This window comes from Labrus mixtus, chromosome 1, assembly GCF_963584025.1.
Source record: "Labrus mixtus chromosome 1, fLabMix1.1, whole genome shotgun sequence".
NCBI classification, from domain to species: Eukaryota; Metazoa; Chordata; class Actinopteri; order Labriformes; family Labridae; genus Labrus; species Labrus mixtus.
The window spans coordinates 11,168,707-11,195,506 of NC_083612.1; the positions used below are offsets into that span (position 1 = coordinate 11,168,707).

Genomic DNA, 26,800 nt, shown 5'->3' on the forward strand with positions numbered 1-26,800 from the left:
CTGAACGAGTACAATTGAGATGGACCATTCACAATCGTCAATAGAGAACTCCCAAAGATGCTGGAGTCAGATCAGTGTATTTCAGTTGTCTCGTATGCATGGCTCAAATACACAGACTGACAAAAATGTTCTCACTCTCTCACACACACACACACACTCAATGAATCAGCTATAAACACAAGCTTACTAGCAGCTAAATCATAATAATTATTCCCCGTCAGCTGGAGGTCCGCAGGGAGGGATGAGAGATTTAACAGGTTCTGTTGCCATGGTGATTTCAGACGCTGTCCGTCAGTTTGTGCAGACACAAAAATCAAGCATAATTTCACCTGAAATCGTACAATGTAAGTCTTGTGGCTTAAGTCTAACCTGCTTCCCTGACTCCTGAAATAATTCTTAATTACCCATCAAATAACTACCATTGCAGACTGTAACATTTGCTTTGAAATTTGGAGATTGATTGCAGTCTCTTACATGTCTGCATCATTCTTTTTTCGCTGCCTTAGTGAACGGTATTCACGACTGCAAATAGATTTGATCTAGTTTTCTATCCATCAATGATCCATATGCATTGATCTCTAATATTTCCCCGCAAAGTGATACATCCCTCAGCAGGTCAAATGTTTTAATCAAACGCTCATACACTTCGGTTTTATCATTTAAGTGTCCCACCATAACCAAAGAATATTACAGAAATATGAATCAAATAATATTTTGAAATGCGCTCTTCAGGAGCAAGAGACAGAGAGAGAGATCGCGCACACATACGAATGCTCAGCGCAGATGAAAAACAAATCTGGTAAAGGATCTAATGAGCAAGAGGGGCAAGTGCTGGGAAATGTTCTTTGGTTTTCCTTCAGTAGGCCAAAGCTTTCTTGCCTCTCCTTATGGGCCCGTCACGTCCGCCCACTGCCGACATGTAAGCTGTTCTGATGGCATAAAAACTTCAGCTAGTGTGTGTTAATCTGAGATCAGCACAGAGTTGAATATATTTGCAAGAACTAGTAGGTCATCGATCACAGTCAAAGCGGGTGAAAAGTAATCTTGATTCCGGTCACCAGCTGGTCAATGCACCTACAAATTACAATGAATCTCTGCTGGAAACAATCACAATTTGTGCCAAAATTACAACTCTACACTCAAGAGCCTGCTTGTCACTATGACATCCAGGACCAAAAAATGGCCACAGTCACAATTGCCTTTGAGATTGCTTCATTTCACCCCCAAAGTGCTTAATGGCTGCCCAGCGAAATGTTTTCAGGCAATTGGTGAAGGCTTTATTCACCCATTTATTGGTTTGTATGGTCAATCTAGAGTCCTAGATTGTCCATTCCAACAAAGGGATCATTAATTCATTTTCTAACTGATCAATTCATTCAGGAGGTGACGTACTTAGCTTCAATGAGATGACGCTGGATTCAATTGTGAGACTGAACAGTAATCTCCATTTTTTCCAGGCAGTTAAAGTATATTTATGCTGTATGTGGGAGATGGAGGTATTCTCACAGGCGGTGATTCAGATGATTTGTGGGACAAGGTGTAGGTTTAAAATTGAATGTGCACATCATTTCACATTCCCTTATTTTTCAGCACGCTTGTCTTGCGTCAGTGTTGGTACGTCATACTCTGCTCCAGCGCTGCATCCAGAAAAAGCAAGCCCCATTTTTCTGTGAGTATAATCTGACAATGTGGGAAGAAAGGAAAGAAAAAAATAAAGAACCCAAACTGCTTCTCTCTGGCTGGCTGGGCTGCTGTTTGTGGTGCAGTCATGTGCCTGAATGAAGCACTGGTCATCTAAAACGTACGAATCATCTCAGAAGAACAGATGTGGACGCATTTCTTTATTTCTTTATTTATTTTGAGTTTGGTTACTTTTTTAGCATCACTGCAATTTTGAAAACTGCTGTTTATCAGTTCAAGCCTTGGATGTTTGAGGTTCCAGTGGTACATTAATGCACAACAAGTGTCAGCATCACAAAGACATGAGTGTACTTTCAAAGCAGAGAAAAGGAAAACGAAGGCTTTTCAGACAGAGCAGCAAACAGCAACACAAGAGGCTGCATTAATGTGCCTGCGTTGCTACAGGGAACAGGTGAACAGAAAGAACAGAATCTTGTATGGCCTACATACATGAACATTTACACAAAGCCTGACATCTGTTCCACTAGCTTTTGCAACTCAGTGCAATCCCTCAATGAGGTGTGTTTTTATCTGTCTCTCTGAGCGAGTGAAACAAGTCACAGGGTTAAAATACATATTCTGATACATTTTTAATATGATACCATTTTTGTCCCGGCATCGCTCAGTAGAATTTGGAACTTCTCTTTCACGGTCAAATTAAGTCTACAAAAATTTTAATGTAAGAATGTGCAACATATATCCTGTGTATATGTCTCTCTGAGTCATGACTGTCTACAATGAGTGAGAAGCCTGAGTCCCGCCAGTTGTACTGTTGTTGGATGTTTACGTCACGTTTACATGGACAGGACAACCTTGCGTATAACGCTGTTTTAATCAATGACTAGAGATTAACACAACCTACTCACTGCTTATTTGGATGTCACGTAAGTGTCTTTAGATGACGGTCATTCTGTGTCAATTTATGTGCGATATTAAGGTATGAGCTAACCAAAGTGTGCTAACATTAGCCTGCTAACACAACAATGCAGGACACAGGCAATTGTAGCTGGAGCAAAGGACAATTTTTGTCCGCCACCGCCGGGTTTGGAGGAGTGCCGCTGGAGGAGAGTGAAGGCTTCAGAATAGTAGAGGTGTCACCAAATAGCATTTTGTTTTGGTTTAATACTGGTGCTCAAGGGCGACATCTACTGGATCAAAAAATCACACATTCTTCTTCGTTCTTTCCTACCAAGGCCGGAAAATTTGATAAATACATTATTTAACCTTTTATGAGGAAAAAACAGACTATACTAAGAACAAGTTGTTCTACAGCTGTTTTATACAAGTATTGTGAAGTATGGCATTGGAAACATTTGAACAGAAAAGTCAAAATTCCATACAACTCAATTTGCAAAAAAAAAAGGCAAATTGACTCGATTTCTGTGTTTTTTTCACTCTATAAAAAGATGTGCTGAATGAGATATGGGAACATCCTTGGCAAAGCACATTTAATTTGTATGGAAGCTCAAATGAGCTGACCTTTGATGGGTGCATTCAAATTATAACTTTAATTTGTTTTACCTTTGAAAAAGCATAAAAATTGGCCGACATGAGCTGACATGACAGATCAATGAAAATTGCAGAACAGAAACAAATTTGCAATGCATCAGCACCTCTGTCAATTTGTCCCAGGTAGATGGTTTTGTTGGCCAAGAAGGTTTGTCTGTTTCCAGTTTGCAAACTTTACTCCTTTCTTGTTTCTGCCAGATTAAAGCCATAATGTAACCCCGAGTTCTGATGAAACTTTGACTTTTAATGAATCTACCTTATTGGCTCCAAACCAGTTAATGGAAACATTTCTAATTTGCATTTCTTCCAAAATTGTGCTCAAAATTCACTGTACTAATTAGAAACATGCATGTTGCTTAAAGCATTTGGATTCATATTAAAAGGTCAGTGTGATTTTGACTATGATATCTCTACACTATGCAATAAGTCCTAACTTCCTCCTTAACCTTGGCTCCATTTTATCCCCTGACAACACCGCTCCAACAATAAACATAAATGACTTTTCTCCTTGGACACATTTCCAGCTTCTCTAAAGCAGTGTTTCACTGAAAGGGAGCCTGCCATTTTTATCTGCAGAAAAACCTGCTGAAAGTTAAAGCAATCAATGAAGAAGAAAGAGAGAGCATTTCTTAAAATTATTTCTGTTTTTTTCCTTTGGATGAAAGTCAGCAACAAAGAGTCATTTCTGTCACAAACTGTTTCGCACTGCTGGAGTTTTTAAAGGCTATTTTCTTATTTTCTTCTTCATTCAAACAATTTGCAGCATTGGTCATGAAAACACTTCTTTTCTTTTTTTTCTTTAGCATGATGCTACAGGAAATCTGTTCTCAGGTCTACAGTATGTTACATAAAGTAAACAGCAAGAGAAAACTACTGCTGCATTAGTTTTGGCATTGCCTCATAGTTCAGGTAAAGACTTAGTGAGTCCAGTTTGAGGTCTTATCAAACTTTAAAATCTCACACAGCACTCCATTCTACTTTAGGGCAGAATTACAACACTAGAGGGTTAAACCTGGCAAAGGTACAGTATTCTCTTTGTACTTGCACATACAGCGCCTTGTCAGGTTGTCAGTGAAATCCCCTTAAAGCGACAGCTGTGTTTCTTGAACATCGCTCCAAAGTGTCCAAGAAGAAGAAATGCAGAATTCATCGTTCCAATCCAAGAGTGCATAACAGGATACAAAATATGTAAATATTTTATCCTGCTGCTGCTTCCTCTTTTGTTCAAATGTATTGTCATTACCCAGCCCATGGGAATATCTGCAAAGGATATGAAAAGGCCAACACGTTATTTACTGTAGTGAAGAAAATAAACAGAGGTAAATTTGCATGCCGGTGTGTCCGTCCAAAACAATAGTAGTGTAAATGGGAATGTGTGTGAAGTGTAAAGTGAGGTGATGTTAAGAGAAAAAAAGAAAAAGCAAAGCAACGTCAAAGGGGGTCTCAGGCACTAGCAGGGAAGAAAGAGCTGCTCTTGAAGCCAGGACTTATATATGCTATCTGGGCTCAGGTGCTCTAGATGTGGCCAACACTGCAACCAGGCTCCTCTGGGACTCTGAAGACATGCACACCGAATACAGATACTGACTCAGCACACAAGCAGACCAGGCACGGGGCCATCACAGTGTACCACTGTGTTTAAAAAGAACAATAACACCCGGGCCAGATGCTCTGATTTTAAGGCCTATTTAGCCACAAGTGCAAATGTCCCCTTTAAGAAAAAGCTCTGTTCAGGGAGTCTAGATCTAAGAGGAGTGTGACCTAGGTTAAACGGACCACGAGCAAGCTGTGAAACAGATGGTTACTCACTTGACTGCTGTTGTCTATAATCAAGCATCTAATAACACCTGTAACACATATGAAAGGCGGACACGTTGAGGAGAGGTCGCAGACCTGTAGGACGCACTGACCAAAAAGGTTTGGGGGAGAAAAACTCATCCAAAAAGGGTAACTTCTGCCTAAAGCACTAACCGTGTCACTGCAGCATCTTGGGGGTTATCAGGCTTAGGAGCTTGGCTGCTCTCTGCACTCCCTCTCTCTTTTACAGTATCTGATACAAATATTTGAAAAATGATGTTGGACATAAATACTATAGAATCAGAGGGAATCTTACAAGCCCAGTAAAACCTCTTATTTTGATATGATTTCAAATGATCCTGTTTTGGGTAATATGCATCCTTTTTCTCAGGAGATATAAAGTGCTTAACAGAAGTGCAAACTGCCACCATGGAAGTAGCAATTATTTTGTGAACACCATTTGAGAGTTTCATTTTGGCCATCGCCATCTTGTTCTTTGGAATCAGAAGTGAGTGAAATTGGACAACAGGGTGAATACTCATCATTATGTCTCTATCCAGGTTGGCAGGCCACCGTGAGGAGCTGTTAATCACAGGTAACCAAGCCCTAAAGCTTACTCTGCTCTATCGTTGATTAAGTCCAAATGGGACCAAAATCAACCAAACTGACATCTCTTTTGTGTTGAGGGGGAGAATCTAAACAAGTGATTGAAACTAATTACTTATTAATAAAATGTTTTCTGAGGAAAAAAAATATCGGAGGAGAGGGGTAATTTTTCCGTATTATTTAATGCAATTGAATTATTTTTAACAACTAGTTCCCCCTGTTGGCCATCAGTAAAGATGCAGGTTTAAAGGCTTAATATGCGATTTTCCACACTTAAATATAATAGAAGTCAAGTATATCCTCTGAAAATAACTCTGTGAGTCATGACTGTCTACAATGGGTGCAACACCCGAGTCCCACTGTCTGTGATGCTCTCCGAGTCCTGTCTTCAGCTTGTTTACATCGTTAGTACGGCCGGCTGGTTGTTTGGTTTCATGCTGGTGCTCAAGGGCGACATCTGCTGGATCAAAAAATCGCATATAAAGCCTTTAAGGCAATTCAGCATTGGCTTCACTTTTGAAACCAGATGCTATGTCCACATCTTCTATATAGCCTTTAAAATAATACGATACATTGTCCTTCCACTTAAACACAGAATCAAATATAGTAATCCACAAATAAATCTTTGTTAATTGAAATTGTTGAACTTACAGCTGTTAGTGAGAGAAGTTCTGCGTGTTTAAATAACATAAAAACCCACATCATTCATCTCGGCATCTCTCAAATATTATCGCTGCCATTTTCACAAAATATCTTGTTCCGTATTCGGTTATTGAAGTTCTATCAGTGAGAGTCAGAGTGAAACAGATGTAGGCCAAGGCCTAAAATTGTGTTTCCGGGCTCTGATAGTTTCCTCTCAGTATAGTTTGGCATCTCTCACAGTTTTGGCAGCTTTTAAGCCCAAAGAAGCTACAGACATTTGTCTGCACAGGCTGGATAAGAAAAGGAGCCAAGTGTCTTATGATTTTATGGAGAGGAGTGGAGGAAAACATTCATGTGGCCTCATTGCTCACTCTGTTACTGTGTGTAGTTTGTGCGTTACGTGTGTGCGCGCGCACGCGTGTGTGTGTGTGTGTGTGTGTGTGTGTGTGTGTGTGTGTGTGTGTCTGTGTGTGTGTGTGTGTGTGTGTGTGTGTGTGAGAGCTACCAGATGCTTTTTTTATTTGGTTTGATTAATATGCTAGTTAATGGATAATTTATCACAATATCTGACAGGAGCAAACAGCTGAAAAACTGTGTGAGAAACAAAAACAGATTAAAGGATGACAGCATTCCGACTTCAAAAGGCTCATGTCACAGCAAAGAGTTTGAGGTGTACCGTTTTTATGCTACATGGGAAAGTTTGTTCACTAACATCTGAAAAAAATGGAGTAGATTATTGCTGTTATCGTCACAGAAGCTGCTCAGAGAAGGGGTAAAAAAACAACTCAGGGCTCTATAAATGGAACATATATGGTCTATAAATGCAGTCATATGATGGTTGTCTCTATGGAAAGGCAATTACATGGCAAAACGAATTGCTCCATGTTGCCTTGACAGAAACAAATCAACATCCACCTACTGCAAGACAACCGGTGCTACAGCAAATGTTCCAAACGTGGGATTGCAGCAAACTGGCAGGAGCAGCGGGCGGCATGTGGTTTCTGCGTGAATGTGATACACGCTCAACATGCCTGCTCGACTCATGTGGGCTGGAAATCTTAAATATGTGTTGCAGCTCCAGAAACGAGCTCTCCTTGAGAGAGACGGCTTATAAAACGACATGCTGATGTCAGCCAATGTTGCCCTTTGGGGTGGAAGAAGACATCTGCTTTCCTTAATCTGTAGTACTCTGTGTGGTTGTTCCCACAAAAACCACCAGCAGGCAAATTCTGACAAGCTGAGAATCATCTGATGAAAAATAATTATTTTATTTATTAAGCTCTTTTAAGTGATAGCACAAAGTGAACTCCAAAGGAGGGGGAAGACAGATGACAGTTTTTACAGATTGTTAGATATTGTGCTACAAATGTTTTCCTACAAATCTTTCTTCATTTCTTGTGACTTTTAATACATTCTAAATATACATTTTACATCAGCTCTTTCTCAATCTGTATATGCAAGCCAACGAAACAAACAATGCATAATGTTAAATGGCCCATCGAGCACAGTTATTTCCCCGGTTTGTATTGAAATCAGAATTGCTTTATCTCACAGAGAGCAAGCAAGCAGAAGCAGTGTGACCTGGTTAATTGGTGCTGAAAAATTGGGTGCGACTTTTACAAGACAAGATTGTCACATTAGGCGAAGGACAAACCGTTACAGGACCTCATCTGTTGTGCACAAGAAGCAGATTAAACACAAACACATCCAGGATAGCGTATACAGGCAGGACTGAAATAAGTCTCATTGTGCTGGTGTTGCAGCCCTGGCATAGTGTCAAGCAGCGCTGGCACCGTCATTAAAGTGCACTGTGCATCCAGGTTGACATGTCGGGAAAGCTGCAGAGGAAGAGTGCAGATAAATAACAGCAGTGTATGGAGGTGGGAGGGTGAGTAACTGTTACCAATGCAGCCAAAAGAACATTTCTAAAGAAAGACTATTTGTAGTTTTATTCTGTTTTGTCTTGAAATGTCAAGTTAATATTTAAAGAAAACTACCTTTTTTTTAGGCCTTCACTTTTGGCCCTGATGAACTGTGATGGGAATTTCTTTGGAGATCAATCAATCAATCAACTTTTATTTGTATAGCGTCAACTCATAACAAGTGTTATCTCGAAAAAACTGCCTTATTAAAAGGCAGAAATCTTCGGCAGGACCCCCGGCTCATGACGAAACAGTCTTCACAGGCCTAGACTGCGCGAAAGGGATAGGGGGAGAGATGGGATAAGATGCAGGAAGATAAGATGTTCTGGCAAGCCGTCAACCAACGATCTTGAGGAGCCTAGGACAGCTCAAGAGCTCCCAGGAAAGTAGGTGGTTAGTGACTGAGATTTATAGATAGATACATGCAGTAATATGATGTACTGTATATGCAGAGAGAGAGAGAGAGAGAGAGAGAGAGAGGAGCTCAGGGTGCCAGTTCCCCCGGTAGTCTAAGCCTATAGCAGCATAACTATGAGCTGGTCTACACCAGCACCAGCCCTAACTATAAGATTTATCAAAAAGGAAAGTTTTAAGTCTAATCTTAAAAATACAGACTGTGTCTGCCTCCCGGACCCCGTCTGGAAGGCGGTTCCAGAGGAGAGGAGCCTGATAACTGAAGGCTTTACCCCCCATAGTACACTTGGAGACTGTAGGTACCACCAGCAGGCCTGCACTCCGGGACCGCAACGCTCTCGAGGGACAGTACGGCACTAGTAGCTCCTTCAGGTAAGATGGTGCCTGGCCATTTAGAGCTGTTCAAATACCATTTTTTAGATGTTCAAATACCAATACCAATATGAGTATGAAGACTCCAATACAGCCTAAATGATGGTGTGGGTATTGGCAAGCTACAACAGTGTGAAGCTAGTAAGAGGGTTTTTTAAAGATTTATTGTTGGGATTTTCGTGCCTTTATTATAGCGAGATAAGACAGTGGATGGAGTCGGAAATTGGGGGAAAAGGAGCCGCAGGTCGGATTCAAACCCAGGACGTCCGCATGGAGGACCATAGCCTCCGTACATCGGGAGCACGCACCAACCACTAGCCCTGATTCTGGTATGTTTGAAGCTAGGTTAAAGTTAGCAACATATCACTACTCAATGCATTTCTACCAATAGAATTATTTTTGTAACTGCACAGAAATTATTTTCCCTTTTTTTTTTAAGTGACACTGATAGCATCTTATAAAAATCTTTTTTTATTTGTATTGAAATTAATCAAATGAATTTAAAACAAATCCCAAACTTACTTACTGCATGTCTAACAGAAACAAGGACCATCTATTTAAATAAAAAAGAGGTGGAGTCTGGGTTTGAAGCACTGACAGCTTTTAAAAGATGCTGAATTTTCTCAACATGTGACTCTGTGTCCCCTTTAATATATTTTCATTCCCGTTTTTTGAAAATTGAGGTCATTACACCTGACTCTAACCTGTTGAACGTCAGCCTGAATCCATAAAACACCACTGCGTGAAACAATATCTGTGGCTCTTGCACCCTTTTGGGTGAGGAGCTTTCAAATCGGCTTCCAACTGTATGATATTATGTGTTTGGTTTCTCAAGCTTCACAGGGTAGCACCGTTTTATACGCTGCAGTATGTTGGATGTGCTTTTTGTGTTGTTCATCAGTCTCTTGCCATTTTTGAACATTGTTTCCGTCTTGTCAAGTATGCGCTCACCTTGCTTACACAACCCAGCTCTGAACAAAGACGGTGTCACTTCAAAATCTTCACTTGCTTACGCCTCTCTTTTTCAGCTACTGACGTTGAACACATCAATCAATCAATTTTCAATCAATTTTTATTTGTATAGCGTCAACTCATAACAAGTGTTATCTTGAGACACTTTACAAAAAGCGGGTAAAAGACCTTACTTATTGCTATATTACAAAGACCCGGCCTATCCATCATGAGCACTTTAGCAAAGCAGCAAAAGTTACAGTGCTAAGAAAAAACTGCCTTATTAAAAGGCAGAAATCTTCGGCCGGATCCCCGGCTCATGACAAAACAGCCTTCACAGGCCTAGACTGCGCCGGGCTTGGAAATGGATAGGGGGAGAGATGGGATAAAATGCACATGACACTTCCCGTAATATTTTGTCTCATCATTCACATTGTACAATTTTTTAATCGATTTTTAACAGTATTGTGAGGTATGACAAATGTAGCATTTTTTTTTTTAGAATAAACCTTTAGTTGTGCCCTGTGTCTGCAGCCTTATGTATGCATTTGAACAAATGCCCTGGCTGTTAGTGTGGTGGTTTTAAGAGTCGTACATAGTCAGAGGAGTGTGTCTGTTGCTGCTGTGAGCTCAAATGCACCACAAGTGTCTTATGCTAAACATGTGGTTACCTGCGTTGGCAGGGACCGCTGGCAGTGTCAGCGACAGTCTCTGCCCTTTTCCATGCTTTGATGAGCTGGAAGCCGACTACCTGACTGTTCAGCCATTCAAATGACAGGCTGCTTCCTCGCTCTGGCTCCTGCAGTGTAAGAGCGCTAATGTAGCGGCAAAGACCGCGCAGATCCCCAATTGTTTATATCGTTATAACTGCAAAGACAAAATGAATTATTGATCAGCTCTCCTGCTCTTACATACTTGATAAATGGCTGAGTATTGGTTCAGTAAGCTGTATACCAATAAGGTCACATGCTGGGTTAGAAACAGAAGAACACAAACACTGACTTACAACCTCCCTGAGCACAGGCAAAGTCTGCTGCAGTGCTGAATGCTGGAGTCCATTTGTTGAAGTCACTATTCAGTATTAATATTAGTAATACTAATATTGTATCATGCAATGTTTTTCCAAATTGTTAATGTTCAAAGGTGGCATTAGAACATGAAAGATTCACAGGAAACCACTCAGAAAGACAAACCAAATGAAAAAAGAAATAATGAGATTCTAATTAAAACTGCAGAAAAGCTCAAACAAAAAAAAAAGAGAAAAACACAAAGGACATTAAAATGATTAAAATTCTGAATATCCGTTCTAATGTAAGAGTTTAAAGATGTTTTTTTCACTCCCCTGGCAGGACTTCATTTGGCCCTAATGGCAAAAGCCCAATCACCTTTACTGTACATAGACTGATGCCAGGAATTTAAAATGTCCAGGGGGGGGGGGGGGGGGGGGAGGGGCAGCCTGACAATCTCAGATCACAGGCGGTCTTTTAAGGGAATTAAAACATTGGAGAAATTACCCATCCTTGTCGAGACTTTAGAGGAATCTGTGAAATCTCAGAAATCTATTGAAGAACTGACAGGCAGCCAGTGTTCAGACGGAGGACAGAGCTAATGTGGCGCTGTGATGAGCGTGCTCCACAATCTACAGCTAGAGCACAGCAGGTGGGACGGAGAAGAGAGGATTACAGCAGTAAAGACAAGATGATATCCATATAAAGCTTCACTGGATGTCGAACATTGACGAGATAAAAATAATCGTTACTATTCTTGGGTTGTTAAAAGAAACATGGCTGAATCAGCCTTTTAGCAGATCAATCTGGCGTCACATATTACACTTAAAGTAATAATCTCTAAGATTTCCATTAAAATAACTGTCAATTAAGTCACTATCTCTCTCCGAATGCCATAACTGGGAAGTGATTGAGCCCGTGGCCCACTGAGAGAAGCCTTTGCATTTGCATTTTTACAAACTGGGTGTCGTATTACTAAATTCCAAGGCAAAGCTCAAGAGAAGAGCAGTAAGGGATTTGTTTTCTCATGACACAGCATGCGGCTGGTCTGCCAGCGTAAGAGGGTAAGAAAAGATAACACAACATATATGATCTCAAACACTCAAATGTGTTAAACATCACTAGTTTGCACAATGTTCACACAATTAAGAGTGAACTTACAACATCACTGAGGTCCAAAAAACACCTGCAATAACCATTTATGGTCACAGGGGGCGCTAAAGGGAACAAAACTTCTTCAAAGTTCCTAGTTAATTACGGATATTATAATCTTAAGCTCACTGTGAAGTGTTTAACTGGTTGTTAAAAAGACTTTACCTCATTAATATTACTCCATATGACCTGCAAAAGCAAATCGGACACTTTCCTCAAACACACTTTATCTCTATATAATAATTGAATAAGCCTTTTAACCCACTGCATAGTTGAATTCCGACAAAGCACGACACATCTTGCAGTCCAAAGGAGCCTTTGTATGCATTTTCCTCTATAAAGTTTAACATTGAGTAGTCAGTGTAAAAGATTGCAGGGCATCTACGAAGTTGATTTAGTTTTGTTGCTGAATCCTGTCAACTTTTGTTACTTAGGAACATTTATTAAACTTTACTTTGTGTTTCTCCGTTTTCTAGACAAAGACAAAACAACACATTTTACAGTGTACATTATTTCCAAGACAGTTTTATTTAAGAAATGTAGTGCTGCAATGACTTTTTTACAACCATTGTTCAGAGAATAAACATTGCTGAATGAATTGTGATGTATTCACAGTGAAAAACAGTTTAAAAGATGACTATTTAGGTTTTGATAGAAATGTACATTTGGTGAACTTGTAATGTCCTTGACAGACACTACACACTGAAATGTCACTGTATTACTCCACAGTACAACCTATATATCTAATAGCCTTTTCACAGACTATCAAATATTGTTTTTATGTAAATATTAATATCCTAATGGAGCCACGAGCTGTTGCTAGGCAACAGCTGCTGTAAGTAGAAGAAGACAGAGGAGTGGTGGGAGGACAGACGTTGGACAGAATATTTAAAAGGCAGTGGAGGAATACATAGAATATCAAATCAAGTGTTCACTTTATCAGGGATATTTTGCAAAGGAGGAACAACTGTGGGTTGAAACACCGAAAGGGATTTATTAGAGGGGAAATTTAAAACTCCAAACACAAGGAAAAGACGAAAGCAATTGTTAAATATATGATGGAATTTCTTTTCTATTTTCACCTCCGGTCGTGATCACAAATATACAGTACATTTGTCTTTAAAGCCTCCAGTCTGAGCACAATAGGAACTTCATGAAATAGAGCATTAAGTGAAACAGAATAACGTTATTCTTGAATTAATGTTGATTCAAACTTACAATATGTAGGCCTAGAATATGATAAGAATGTTTCCACAAAATATTTAAATAATCAAAAATTAAATAAATCTATGAAATATATATTTTTTGTTGAATACTTATATTACCTTAAATATTTCCAACAGATATCTAAGCCAGAGAAATCCATAATATTCTCGTTGTAACGGGACGTGTCTTGCTGTGGCGACCTCATGACAGAGCTGCCTTGACAGACACGACATGTTTATCGTTGCCATGGAAACATTGGATGTCATGTCAGATCGCTACATAAGGAAGCAGAAACTACTACTGAAAGGTGCCATACTGTTGCTGTATGTGCTGCTGTGATAAAAAAAACGTCAGATCTGTTTCACCGGTTCATCTTGACTACGGTCAACTCATAGTCCGTTTTCATCAGGGTGGGTAGCAGGGAGAAACACTTCAACAATTCCACACCAGCCTCGACATCATCGTTTGAATTTACATACTGTGCGTTTAAAACATAATGCATAGACAATCTTACTTATGTACATTATGTTTATTAAAAAGCATTACTTCTTCTTTACGTCTTAAGACATAAAAACACATTTAGTAAATATGAATGTCAAACTTTTGAGAACATTTTCAAAAGTGTTAATATTTACTTTGACATTTAGAGAGAAAAAATACTCTTTAAAAAGGCTTTCAACAGTCTACTGTACAATGTCTTGGATCACATTACTATGACTCAGCTATTCACCTGGATTGTGAGTGATGCAACCAACTATCAAGAGGGAAATGCATCATGGGTAAAAGGGTTGAGGATTTGCAGTGATATGACTTTTTACTGCAAGCTTTTATAACCTACACCACAGTCCCCAAAACATCATGCAAAACATGCTTTAAATTGTGCTGCAGCATTAAATAAAATGGAAAATGCCACTCAGGATGTACTGTACACTCCTACTGTAAATCCATACGTACTGATATCAAAATAATCCCTTCAAAGCCAAAGAGAGAGAGAGAGAGTTTCACAGGAGAGTGAGAGGAGAGGTAAGTGGGATCACAACTCAGCGCTCACCTCCAGAACTTGGAGTAAGCACTTTTGTGGTGTTTAAGTCTGGAGCGGAGCCAAGCTCTAACCAAAGACCTCAGCACCTCTTGAAAGGATTACATGGCTTGACATTTTGACATTTGTATACATACAAATTACATCTCCCCTGCTTTCTTAGTGGTTTTGTTTCCTGCCAAGTGCACATGCAAAGCTGAGCTTGAGCGTGATCACCTTGGGACAACTCTACTGGGATGCATTCATGGCCCTTTAGGAGTCTGGGAACAAATATACTCCGTGGCTTCAATTCTACAATTCACAGAGCTAAGGCTTCACTGTAAGATAGTTACTTGTTAGTGAGTGGATGGTTATTAGCAGGCAGGTTGGGTGTGCTTCTGTTTTATTGCCACTGGGATGTCAAACTGTTTCCTTTTCCATTTGTTTGTCAGTTTGCAGGAAGTCTTAATGAAATTTGGTTGGGAGGAAGGCAACAAGCCAAGGACCAGGAATTTTTTGTGTGTGGATACCACTTGTGCATGAAAATCAATAACTGCTAGGGAAAAAAATGGAACTAAAAATCACGTCTTTCATGTTTTTCAGACAAGCCTACAGGCCAATTCGACTGAATTTGCTCTGAGTTTGTGCATTTCAAAATGACATTTTTCACAATTCCTCCAGAGCTGAAGCAACAGTGAATTAATCAATCCGTCAAAAGGAAAACATTCGAAACATATTTTGAAAGTATTTTGATCATTTTGGCAATTTTCTGGCTCCAGCTTTTTAAAATGTGAGATTTTTTAAGCTCTTGGTATGTTAATGAAAAGTCTTGGATTTTTGGACTGTTGATTTGACAAATGCTGATTTGCGAGCACATTTCTGGGCTGTGGAAATAGTAATGAGCATTTTTCACAACTTTCTGATGATATTTCAGACAAATATAACATTGATTAATCATTCAAAGGAAGAAAGATGAATCAATTACCATAAAAATAGTTTGGTGCGACTTTAAACTCATGACAATTTTTCAAAACATTTGATGCATGACACCAGAGAAAGTATGAGCAGTGACATTGCAGTTTATTCTTCTTCTTTTGTGGCACTTTTTCCTTGTAGGGTTGGCCTATATGACTCTAGCAATGCAACAATACAGTTAGCCCACAGTTCAATAAGTACCTCGGCTTTTTTTGGTCACAGTTTTTGTTCTGACGGCCAGGACAGTCTGAGTGTTATTTTTGGTATTCTATTCTTTTGAGTTTTAAGCTATTTTTTTTTTACAGGCTTTTTTTCTTAACCCCTGTTTCTGTTTCTAAACAACAGAAGAAGAAACCGGTCATAAAGCATTGACATTAGTTTGAAACACTGCCTCCTCTCTTCTCTGTTCACTCTCACCCCGTCTGTATCATGCAGGTAACAGCGGGTATCAGTAACAATCAGCAGATTCATGTTAGTAATGCTACAGCCTTCTGCAGTCAGCTACCCCCCCAATTTTAGCGCATAATGATTGGATATTAACTCGGGGGGGGGGTTCCTTATCCCAGTGCGTGGACTCACAGGCACACACAAACAGCAAACAGAGCCAATTCAGAGAGAAATACAACGCAATGGATGCTAGTTGTACACAAAACCAAACAACAACCGTGGATGCTATAACGAACAGTTCAATATTATATCGAGGATTGTTGCATCCCTATTAGACACACTGTATATCTGTACATTTTGCATTTGCAACAAATATAGGAGAAAACTCTGTAAAAATAAAGTGTGTTTACCTTTCTATATCGAGCTGCCTCATAAAAAAAGACTCTATGGAAATGTCTGCAGGCCAAAAATATGTGAAACTGCTTATTGTGGCTCACATCCACTGCCAGCAACTGATAACCTTAATCATCTATTACTGAACAAAGCTGCTAAGTGTTGAAAACAAACATGGATGTGGTAGCCATATGAAATGTATAAATGTTCTGTATGTGTAAAAAAAAGGAGAAAGAAATACCAATATTTGGGAATGACGCAGCAGTGGGAGAAAGTACGCAGGTGAGTCGACAGCAGGGATGATCTCCTGTGTGAGAGGAAAAACAACTCAGAGCCTTACACTTCATTTTTGGCACTTCATGTTGAGTCATGAGAAATCACTGTGTGCTGCTGGAGGGGGGAGGAGGAAGCATAATTGAAAGGCGTGCCTTGTTCATCTCCACTGGTCCCAAAGACACACCAGCATTGTAATTTATGGGACCTTTGCCCTCTATGTGTGTGCGTGAATGTGTGTGTTTGTGTGTGTGTGCGTGAATGTGTGTGTGTGTGTGTGTGTGTGTGTGTGTGTGTGTGTGTGTGTGTGTGTGTGTGTGTGTGTGCATCTTGTTATCTTTTTGATGGATGGTTGGTAGTCCTCCAGTTAATTATTTTAGTACAATGTGTAAGATTAGCAAAGCTGAGATATTTGCTTCCTGTGACTGTAGATGAAATCACACGGTAAAGGCCAAGATTTATTATTTTTTATTAGATTTTTTTAAGGATCTGCTGATGAAGATGATTACGATTTTAAGGGTTTAAGTAAAGTGGGTTTAAGTAAAATTGCATTTTAATTCAATGAATGGGATGATATCATACTATTAAATGAAGTATGCCACATTAGTGTAGTATTGAAATGATAGATTTAGGATGGTGTGACATTATTTGGTCATTGTTTGAAGAGTGTGTTAAGGCTGTATGTTGTCCCTGTGCTGTTTGTCCCTTCTCCCCTCCTGTAGTCTCCAGCCCCTCCCTGCTTGCTCATCAGGTTGCACCTGTCCTCGGTGCTTAAAAACACAGTGCTGACTTCTAAAGCAGACACTTTGGAAGTGGAGACTTCTGCGTTCTGTTGCCTCTCAGTCAGGGATGTGTGCTGTTGTGTTTTGTTAAAGTAGATTTGATGATTTAGTTCTTTGTTTGTCTATTAATAATAAATCCCCTTTGAGTGTTTTAAGGTGTTTGCTATATTTAATTTAGGTCAGGATGTGGATTATGGTTCTCCCCATAGGGCTGCCTTAGGGTGGGGCGTAACAAATAAAACAACACACTGATAGACAAACAGCAGAATGGAGGAAATATTACCCAAACATGAAATGCATTCAAACTGGATAGGAGAAAATATCACGTTCTGAATCTGCTTGAATGATTTCTGAGTTGACCTCGACTCCTGCAGATCTTAGTAAGAAGCAATTTTCATAATCTGTGAGACGGGAACAGGGAATACGTTTAGCCGGTGGGAAGCCATTATGGATAAAATATACATTTGTGCAGTCTTACAGTAAGTTGAGCTTTTATAAATAGTGTCTAACAATAGAAACTGTTAGTAGCTACTGTTCTTGACACAGCTCTTAATCATGTCTGTAAGTTCAGGGATGGACTGATGGTCTCTTGTGCAGGACTAGGAATTTTGAAAAATATGAACGTGATAATTATTCTATCATTTCCACATTTATAAAGATATATAACTTCATGCTGCCAGTTTGACTTGTGTCCCGACAATGACAGATGTGTGAGGGAACCAGCCAGATCATTAATTTTGCACCAAAATGTTCTATCCAATTTTTCTGGCTGCATTTTTAAATACTAAGTAAAACTAATAAAAAAAAGAAGGAGAAGTAATTTATCATGAGCTAGAATTTGTGACCTTCTGGTGGTTTTCTGCAGACATGGCTAATTTAGAGAGGCTGCAACCTGAGCTACTGCTAACATTAGCTCAGCCTATTTAAAGGAGGTTAGCTTGAATCTGGACAAAGAATTGAGTTTGTATAATTGGGTTTTAAAATGAGCTATATTTTTGCAGAGGTCTCCGATTCACAAACAACCTGTTTGAAGAACACTGAATCAAATCAGTGTCTCTGATGCTGTTTAGTGAGGGGGCTGCTAACTGAGCTGCCACCGTCCATTTAATGTTATCGTGTTGACATTTTTGTCATCAATATCGTCATCTTTGAAGGATAATGGAAGTTTTTGAAGGTCTTGGTCTCGTCTCGGAATCGCCCTGCCTTGGACTTGGTCTTGACTCAATCTTGATCCCTAAATGTCTTGGTCTTGTCTCGGAGCACTCTGGTCTTGGGTATGTCTTGGTCTCAGTCAGTGTGGTCTTGACTACAACACTCTCCCTCAGTTCAACTCATTAATTATATATAGGGTGAATATGGGTAAAGTGGGACAGTTAAGATTAATCATGTTTATCTTTACATGTAAATACGTCCATAACTAAAAAATCAACACTGTGCTAATCATAAGGAAGTATGTGATTAAAAGATAAAGTTTATGTGGGTATGACATCCCTTCCTGGGGCGTGGCACACCATATTCAACAAGCTAGCAGTGAACCAGCGATGGAAAGAACAATGACATAGCATTTTGAGATGGATGATGTTAAGGTCTTAAAAGTAAAACGAATGGATAGCTTTTCATTTTGATATATATTGTATGGAATATAATGATGAATCAAAATAAAACAAAATGAATTATTTTATTTTTATTTCTTGGGGGCAATTTTGACACTGTCCCAGTTTACCAATACACTATTGGCAAAGTGGGACAGTTCAATATTGGTAAAGTGGGACAGCCATTCAAGTCATTTTAATTGGGAAATGTAGTTCCTTTTTGACATATCCTCATAACATTAGCTAGCTAGCTGGGTGTTTAACCAATGATTTACTTAAATTTGTATTTACTTTAATGCTAATTGCTAACTGCTAACATGCAAAAGTAGCATACAGATATAAAAAATAAATAGCTATAGGTTAACATAGTCAATTTAGCAACTTCAGGGTGACATACTAATGCTAACTATGATAATAATATTTTAGAATCCAATGGTAGAAATAAGAAGGGCAAGGAGGCAGAAGAGAAAGGAGATAAATAAATCAAAATAAAACAAAATGCCAGGATGCCATGGTTGTTTCGATAAGTGACTTAGGCTATCAAACAAAGTCAAATTAATTTTGACTCAAGCTTTTCTGCTGGTGTGTCCTTTCAAACTTAACTTTGAATTAGTTGTTCAGTCGGATCCTAGCTTGGTCTACAAGTTTTCTCACTTTTCCACATTGCTTCCTTATGTTCACCATAGGCGGGGGCTGATGACTGTTTGCTGCCTGTGTTTGCTATTAAATTCAGCATGTGTAATTAATGATCTGAGATTTTTTTATGAAGATTCCTTATTTGATTTTAATATCAAATTATTTTAAAAGTGATAATTGTTGTTATTGATATTATTATTGCGCTTTTAATTGAAAAAAACTGAATGTGTTTTAAGTGTCCCAGTTTACCAATTATAGGTGTCCCACTTTGCCAATAGTCCCAGGGAAATTTTTGTTTAGGGTCAATATTTGTTTGAGTAAGAGCCATCTGTCCTGTGTTTAATATTTATCTATTTTTTCTTCTCTATAGTATAGTAGAGCTCTTAAGCTATTTAGAATAGTATAATATGAGGGGATTTGACAAATAAATCATGATTAAAAAGTGTCCCACTTTACCCATATTCACTCTACATCATAGATTTTATACAAATCTGACTGCCCTCATCGGCAGCTCGAACAATGCTTTGCAGAGGAAAGTGTACTACATTGTTTGTTTAATGCAAGCTAAATAATGCATTCTAAATGGCTTCAGATATTGTTTCTAGGCTGTTTGATACATGTGTTTTGACTTAAAAATGTCCTAACTACGTATATCATCATTATCTTTTATCAAGGTTGTTTAATCGTACTCCTGCACCTTGTTTCTAAAATGTTTTGTCCTCATGTTCCGATAAAAAGATTGGAGGAAATCACGGGGTATTGAGGCATTGTTGGTGAGATAATAATCATCACAAGTGGTTGACTGTCATAGCATGGTGCACACATCAGGGTGCACCCAGTTAGTGTAAGTAAAAACAGCCTGGCATGCTGCTTTCACCGCTGATATGCAATGAGATGATAAACTGTACGTAATAATTATTATGTCTTTCATTTTACATTTCCAATCATAGGCAGCGGTTAAGTGCTTTGTAATCATGTGTTTCTTTCACATTGTGTGCTGTTTGCTGTTGCAGTGTTTTGTCATGATAATCAAAATGCAATCATGCTTTCATGTTTCTTACAGTTGTATTCTGGACTGCATGGGACCAGAACTTCATTTGCCATCATAACTGAGATTTTCCCTTTTTCTCTCATGCAAATCAGCACATGAAAGTTACAAACTTGAAGTGCACGATATGAGAGATTTCTCCACAGAATTAATTAAATGTCGTACTGCAGTTTCCAAAGAGCTCGTATGCAAATAATACAGCAAGTTGGAACCAGTTAACAAGCACTTCACTTCACTTGACTCGCCGCTGAATGTGCCGTCTGAGCCCTACAGGTGCAGAAATCTATGACACCGCCACAAGTGTCCATAAAGGTTTTCAAAAGCCTTCAGTCTCTTATGCTTAAAGTCCCCATGTTTTAACTTGGAAGCGCTACCACTAACAATGTTTGCTTGCAGTGAGAACATAATTAACACCTGAAGAGGGATCCAACAAGGATCAACATAGCTTGTGTGATAAAAGCTTGAAAAAAAACCCACATAAATAACAAGCTTGGTTTTAAGCAGAGCACATGAAAATTAGCAATTAGAGGAGAAGACGATTTTTTCTAAAGTGATTTTTAAGTATAACTCAAAACATGCTGGTTTTGTTCGAGAGGCTGGACTGAAGTGGCAACACCTGCACAAGACTTACAAGCATCCTTGAAAAATATTATTATTAAGACTCTGTCACTCAGACTTTTTAGAGGTCCCAGATAATTATGTTAAAAATAAAAAGAGATCCAAAGTCGAAGTGCTTTGACAAATTAAACACTTTAAATCAGATTTATAATCATATGCTTAAAGGTGACTCATGTACCCAAAAATAAAAACATGTTACTGCATCATGATCAGTGTGCTCTGGGACTATAGGACCCACATTCAATATCATATCCCACTACCTGTATCTCTTTGTTTCCATTCTGTTGACATTATCCCACCTTAAAGTAAAGAAGTCAAAATAATCACCGTGAAAAACTTCAGCGAAATTCAATTGAAGCCTTAAAATTAGGTTTTTACGGTTGTTTTGCTAAGAATCCACTCTGATCCTGTATGTTATCATGCCTTGGTTATCATAAACCCCTCTATTTCAGTCCTTCTGTGTCTGTACCTTTAAATGCAAATGAGCTGTGTCTGACCACGCCACCCTCTGGAAAGGGATATGGCATGGACTTTCTCTCTCCATGCCCTATTTTTTAAGGGCACACTTGCACTAGACAAAGTTGTTCCGTACTGTGCTCAAGCACGATTGCCCCCCTCCCCCTCCTCCCCTTTCCCCTGCTGGCATGCACTCACACTGCTCCAGGACTAACCGGGCCAGAGCACAGTTACATCTTGCAAATAATAGATACACAATACAACAAATGCATGGTGTATGATGATGTCAGGTGATCTGCGTATGTGGCGGCAAATTGACAATTATACAGACAAAAAAAGGTAAATAAACATGGGCGGCCCATCTGAGTATCGTCTACTGTATGTTGGGGGAAACACGGGTATATTTAACTTTTGCTATGTTCACGTGTTAAGCCTTTAGATTGTGTATTTAAATCAGACGCAACAGCTAAAGAACTGTGTGGATTAAGTCCTAAATACAAAACTCTGTGGCTAAACAGACATTAAAACTCAATTTTCATACACCCGACAAAAGCATCCTGATTGGCTGCAGGATTCACCAGCTAATAACATTATATTACATAAGGGATGCAGCCTATTAACTTATTTTTACATTGACACATTGCCATATGGCAGAATTTAATAGAGGTGTCTGCTTTTTGTTTTGTTTGTTCTTGGTAGAAACTTTCTGTTTTTCTCAAGTTGCCTGGCGTTGCTTACCTCACTGGTGTTCTGTGAGTGGGATGCTGCAGCACAGGTCATCTGAGGCAACACAAGAGACATAGGTTAATGGTTTCCCCTATACTAAAAGTGTGCCCTGCTCGTCCAGTTAAAATGTAGCTGTCAAGTCTCTCAATACCCAAGACGTATCTGGATTTAACGAAGTCACAGACCTCTGAAATTCTCACCAGACCCTTTCTCACTTGTAGTTAACATCACTTTCATATGCAGAGGAGATCCTGCAGAGGATATGTACCTCCTGCCGCCGCTGAGGTCCGCCCTCTTCAGGGATATTATAGTGGTGTAATTCTACACAGCCAATATCGTCCAATCAATCACCACCTCCTTCACAACTGCCCGGATCCCTCACTGCCTCTGCCAAATCTGAGAGAAAACTGCAGTGCATCATGATGTGAGTGGCGAACTGTGAGGTGGCCCCCTCCACTAAAAGTGTACAATACCTCAGAGTGTGCGGGAGAGATCGTCACTGATCTCTTCAACTTGTTCTATAAGCTACCAACAATAAAACAAAGGAGGAATAAATGATTTATAATTGATATTATAAAGCCTATGAGTCAATTACATTTTTTTTGTATGTACTCAGATGAACCATGTTTTACAGTTTTGCACCTTTGCCCTGTTCCACATTTCCTGAGCAGAGATGCAGGCTGGGGAAGAACATCTACGTAGGAGGACTTTGTTTAGAAAAGTTTGTTGGAATGAGTAACAGGCTTGAGAAAAAAAAAAAAACCTTGCCTTACTTGACAAAGATAAATAAAACAAAGATATATGTGTTCATTAAAGAGAGGAGTGTGCCTTATGTATGTTAAATGGGCACCTTCACTGGAGGTCGGAGTATAACACAATGGTGATTAGAGGTTAATAGTGTCCTCACGGACGGCTAGACGCAGACTGAAGGTGAAAATCAATTTAAGGGCATCGCTGTGGGCTGAACCACGCATGTTGCTCTCAAATGATTCTCCTCATAATGTACAAATCTTCAAGGTAATACAAGGAGAGGAGTTGCCTCTTAGAAATATAGATCTAGAGCATGAGTTTAAAGCACTGCGGGCAGAAGACCTTGCACTTCATTGGCGTCTCAATAGGCTTTTTGAAGATATTTTTTCTGTATCTTTTTAAACTCTGCTTTAATGTGGCCATGGGTCGAGAGTAAGAGGGACTGGTTCAACATTGTGTTCATTTGACCTTCGTGTAGCTACATAGTATATCATGGATATACAGTCATATAGGAGAAATACCTGTCACAATGATTTGTCATGATACAAAAAAAATAATATCAGAGAAATATGACATCAAGGAGGTATTTAATTAAATGGAAAATTAAGAATCATGTAATGCATGCAGCTTATTTTAATTTGATTAGTAGTTAGATGACAACTTGGCTGTGGTAATTATGCTTCTATAAAGTGAAGTAATATTATGGCATGTTACCATAGACAGTAAATATTAATGGACGAAGCCTGAGTGACGTCAGCCATCTGTTCCTGCAGGGGGCTCCAGAGTGTCATCAGCAGCAGCCGCCATGCTGGAAATCCTGTCTCAGTCTAACTTTCAGTCAACCTAACGACAAACTGAGAGCTGGAGCTGAGGCGGGTTTTAAGCCTCTTGACAAACCATTACACCCCACCCACCTGTCAATCAGGTCAGCTACGTGCCTAACTATGGATAACATGTATGGTTCATAAAATCAAAACAGAGCCGTTAAAAAGTTCAGACCCCGTACAGTGTGTGCCAGTGATGACAATGACTAACCAGACCTAGTTTTTTTTGGTACCAGGCTGTAAACATTTTAATTTATGCTGTAAAACTTTGTTTTTTTGCCTGTTGTGTGTAAGTCACTTCCTGTGTTCCTGGAGCCAGCCTCAATCGGACACTCGACGAACTTCAAGATTTTGCACTTCAAGACCGGAGGATGCAGCTTGCATGTAACACAGTTAACCATTCTTTTTTTGTTAAACTTAACAAAATAGTTAGGGCCTAAGGGCTTGTGTGCATTAAAGGCAATTGCAGAGTGCGTCTGACTTGTGCTTAGGTTGCTAGGAAAAGTTGTCTCATGGCACATCCGCTTCCCTAGGTAGAGACTGTGAGGTCTGGTTTCAGTTGCCCTGCATGCTTAAAATTTGCTTTTATTCAAGGAACATTTTCCTAAAAATCACTTTAAATTTTTTTTGAAACATCATTAATAAAGTGATTTAGCTCTCTGTATTTTCCTATTGTCTTCTTTAGGACATTAAACATTCGTCAGGGTTCATGCCATGGTGGTAAACTCAAGAGTACACGGGTTGGAACTATAAACATGCAGGTAACAGCGCTGTCTCTCCCCTCTTCTGTCCAGACATTCATGTAACCTGTACACTTTTGAGATGCTGAAAGGACTAAAATAAATGACCTGAGAGTAAGAACAGTTAGCTCTGTAGTGATTGTGATAGAGGGCGGAGCAGAGACACATCCAGTGAGCAGAATAACTTCAGAATCCCATGATGCACCACTTTGGTGGTAGTAGTGGCACTCGCCATCTCCGCTTTATATCAATGATGCTTAACCACCACTGCTATCTCTATGGCTCTCTCTCTCTAAGCTTTGGTTCTTTTTGGTACTATTGAACATAAAAATAATGGAGGTCATATCGTTTTTAAGCAAATGGTATCGAAAAGTATTGAAGTATCAACCTTAGTCATACAGTTTGCTGTGGTATTATCCCTTACACAGAATGCATGTTAGAACAATCAATGTATTTGATATGCAAATGCAAACTGTTTCTCTGATGCCACACCAGAGAATGGATGTACTCTTTTCAAGCCAAAAAGGGGAATATTTTAGAGTCTGTGATTGCTACTGTGTGTAATTCGGTCTTTCACTTCGTTTGGGGCACAGAGCTAAGCCCCGTCTATCTTAAGATGAAAACAACAGTTGGGGACTGCAGCTTTAAGCAAATAGTACTTGATACCGCACTTGTTCCTGATTTCTTCCCTTGGATTATCTCACACTTGTAAGTACTTAGAACAAAAAGATTGCATGTGTACAAAGACTCAAAATGAAATTCTATACCTTAAAGGAGCAATATGTAAGATATCTACTGAATAAAATCATATAATGACCTAACTATATCGCCAGACTTTAAGGAATCATGCTATGTTGAAGTGCCATCTTCTCTGACAACAATGCAGCAGCCAGTATGTCCTCCTTCCTGGTCTGTATTTATTTTGAACAGAGAAGTAGGCGATTTCAGGGCACCCCCACATTTCAGTTGTGCACCTCGGTTTGCCAGGCAAACGACAAACCAACAGGCGTCGCAGCGTTAGAAGTGTGCAAGCGAACTGGTTCAGATAGAACTGATTCTACCCGACCTAAAAAGCCTTGTTTTCATAATAAGCTCTACAGCCTTAACGTGGTAAAACTAGGATAAATATGATGATGCCTTTGAAAAATGGAGAGAGAAAGATTTCAAGATGGAGAGCTGGCTAAACACTGAAGCTTCATTTCAGGGGGAGACACCTCTCCATAATGTTTTGAATTTGGATGGCAGTACCCACTTTAAACACTATGTGTCTGAGTTGCAAATTGCTCCTTTAACTCTGGACTCAATAACAACTGCCTGTCATTTGTTTCTGAGGATGTTTGCGTGCCCTTTTCTGTGATTGTGTTTGTATGCTTCCTTCTGTACAGCACTTTTTTCCTGTGGTGTACACGTTTGCATAAGAAACATTGGTATTATCACAGTTACTTTAATTAAAAATAAAATTTTCATTAATAAATCACTGATACATCAATCTGTCTTCACACAATAAAGACTGTCAGGATAAAACAAAAGTCAGAAAACATCTCTGACAATCGTCGATCCAAATGGCCCAGAAGTAAATGTTTCTTAACACTTTCCTCTGTTTGCAGATGAGACTCAGCTGCTTTGTGACGTAAGACACATTTACAGACAGGCAGAAGGGACAGCTGTGGTTTGAAGAGGCAGACATACCTGCTGTGCTGCTGCTGACTAATTACTGCAATGCCGGCATTACTGCCGTCTGAATCTTTTCATTTCAAACTGTGTAATTTCTGTGCCTTTTTTCCCAGTGTTCCTTTTATTAATGCTTCACCATTTAAAACCTCCAGAGGTCATCTGACTGGAACATCTGCTAACAACTCACGTACATGATTAACCTCTTAATGCACTTTATGTTTCAAATCATTTCCCTTCCAAAGTGTAACAAAACCACAGGTAATTGAACTCAAAAGCACGACTCAAAACAATGTCTTAGATTAGGGGGGGAAAAAAACAGTCTTTACTTCTTACAAGCAGACAGAATCCAAAAAAGAGATCCAAGAGGAAACAAAAGGCTTGTACGCTTCACACAGGGGTCAAAGACGAACTGGCACAGAAGGCAGGGAAGCCACAGACTAAATACTAAGGTGAGGGGGAAGACAACGAGATGCAGCTGGGAACAATCAGGCCGGGGCAGACAATCACACAGGTGGGAAACACATGAGGGCAGGAAGTGAAGGATCTGAAATGAGAGGAGAGGTTAGTGACCCAAAACAGGAAATAATACAAGTAGAAATTAAAACATAACCTAAGACACAGAGCTGGACATGACACAAAGTGGTGTTGTG

General features: G+C 39.4%; 1 protein-coding gene across 1 annotated transcript in view; it reads left to right on the plus strand.

Moving 5' to 3' along the window:
• traf6 (TNF receptor-associated factor 6) overlaps positions 1 to 26,800 on the plus strand; it is a 400,050-nt gene that overhangs the window by 250,423 nt on the left and 122,827 nt on the right. The window lies entirely within an intron of this gene.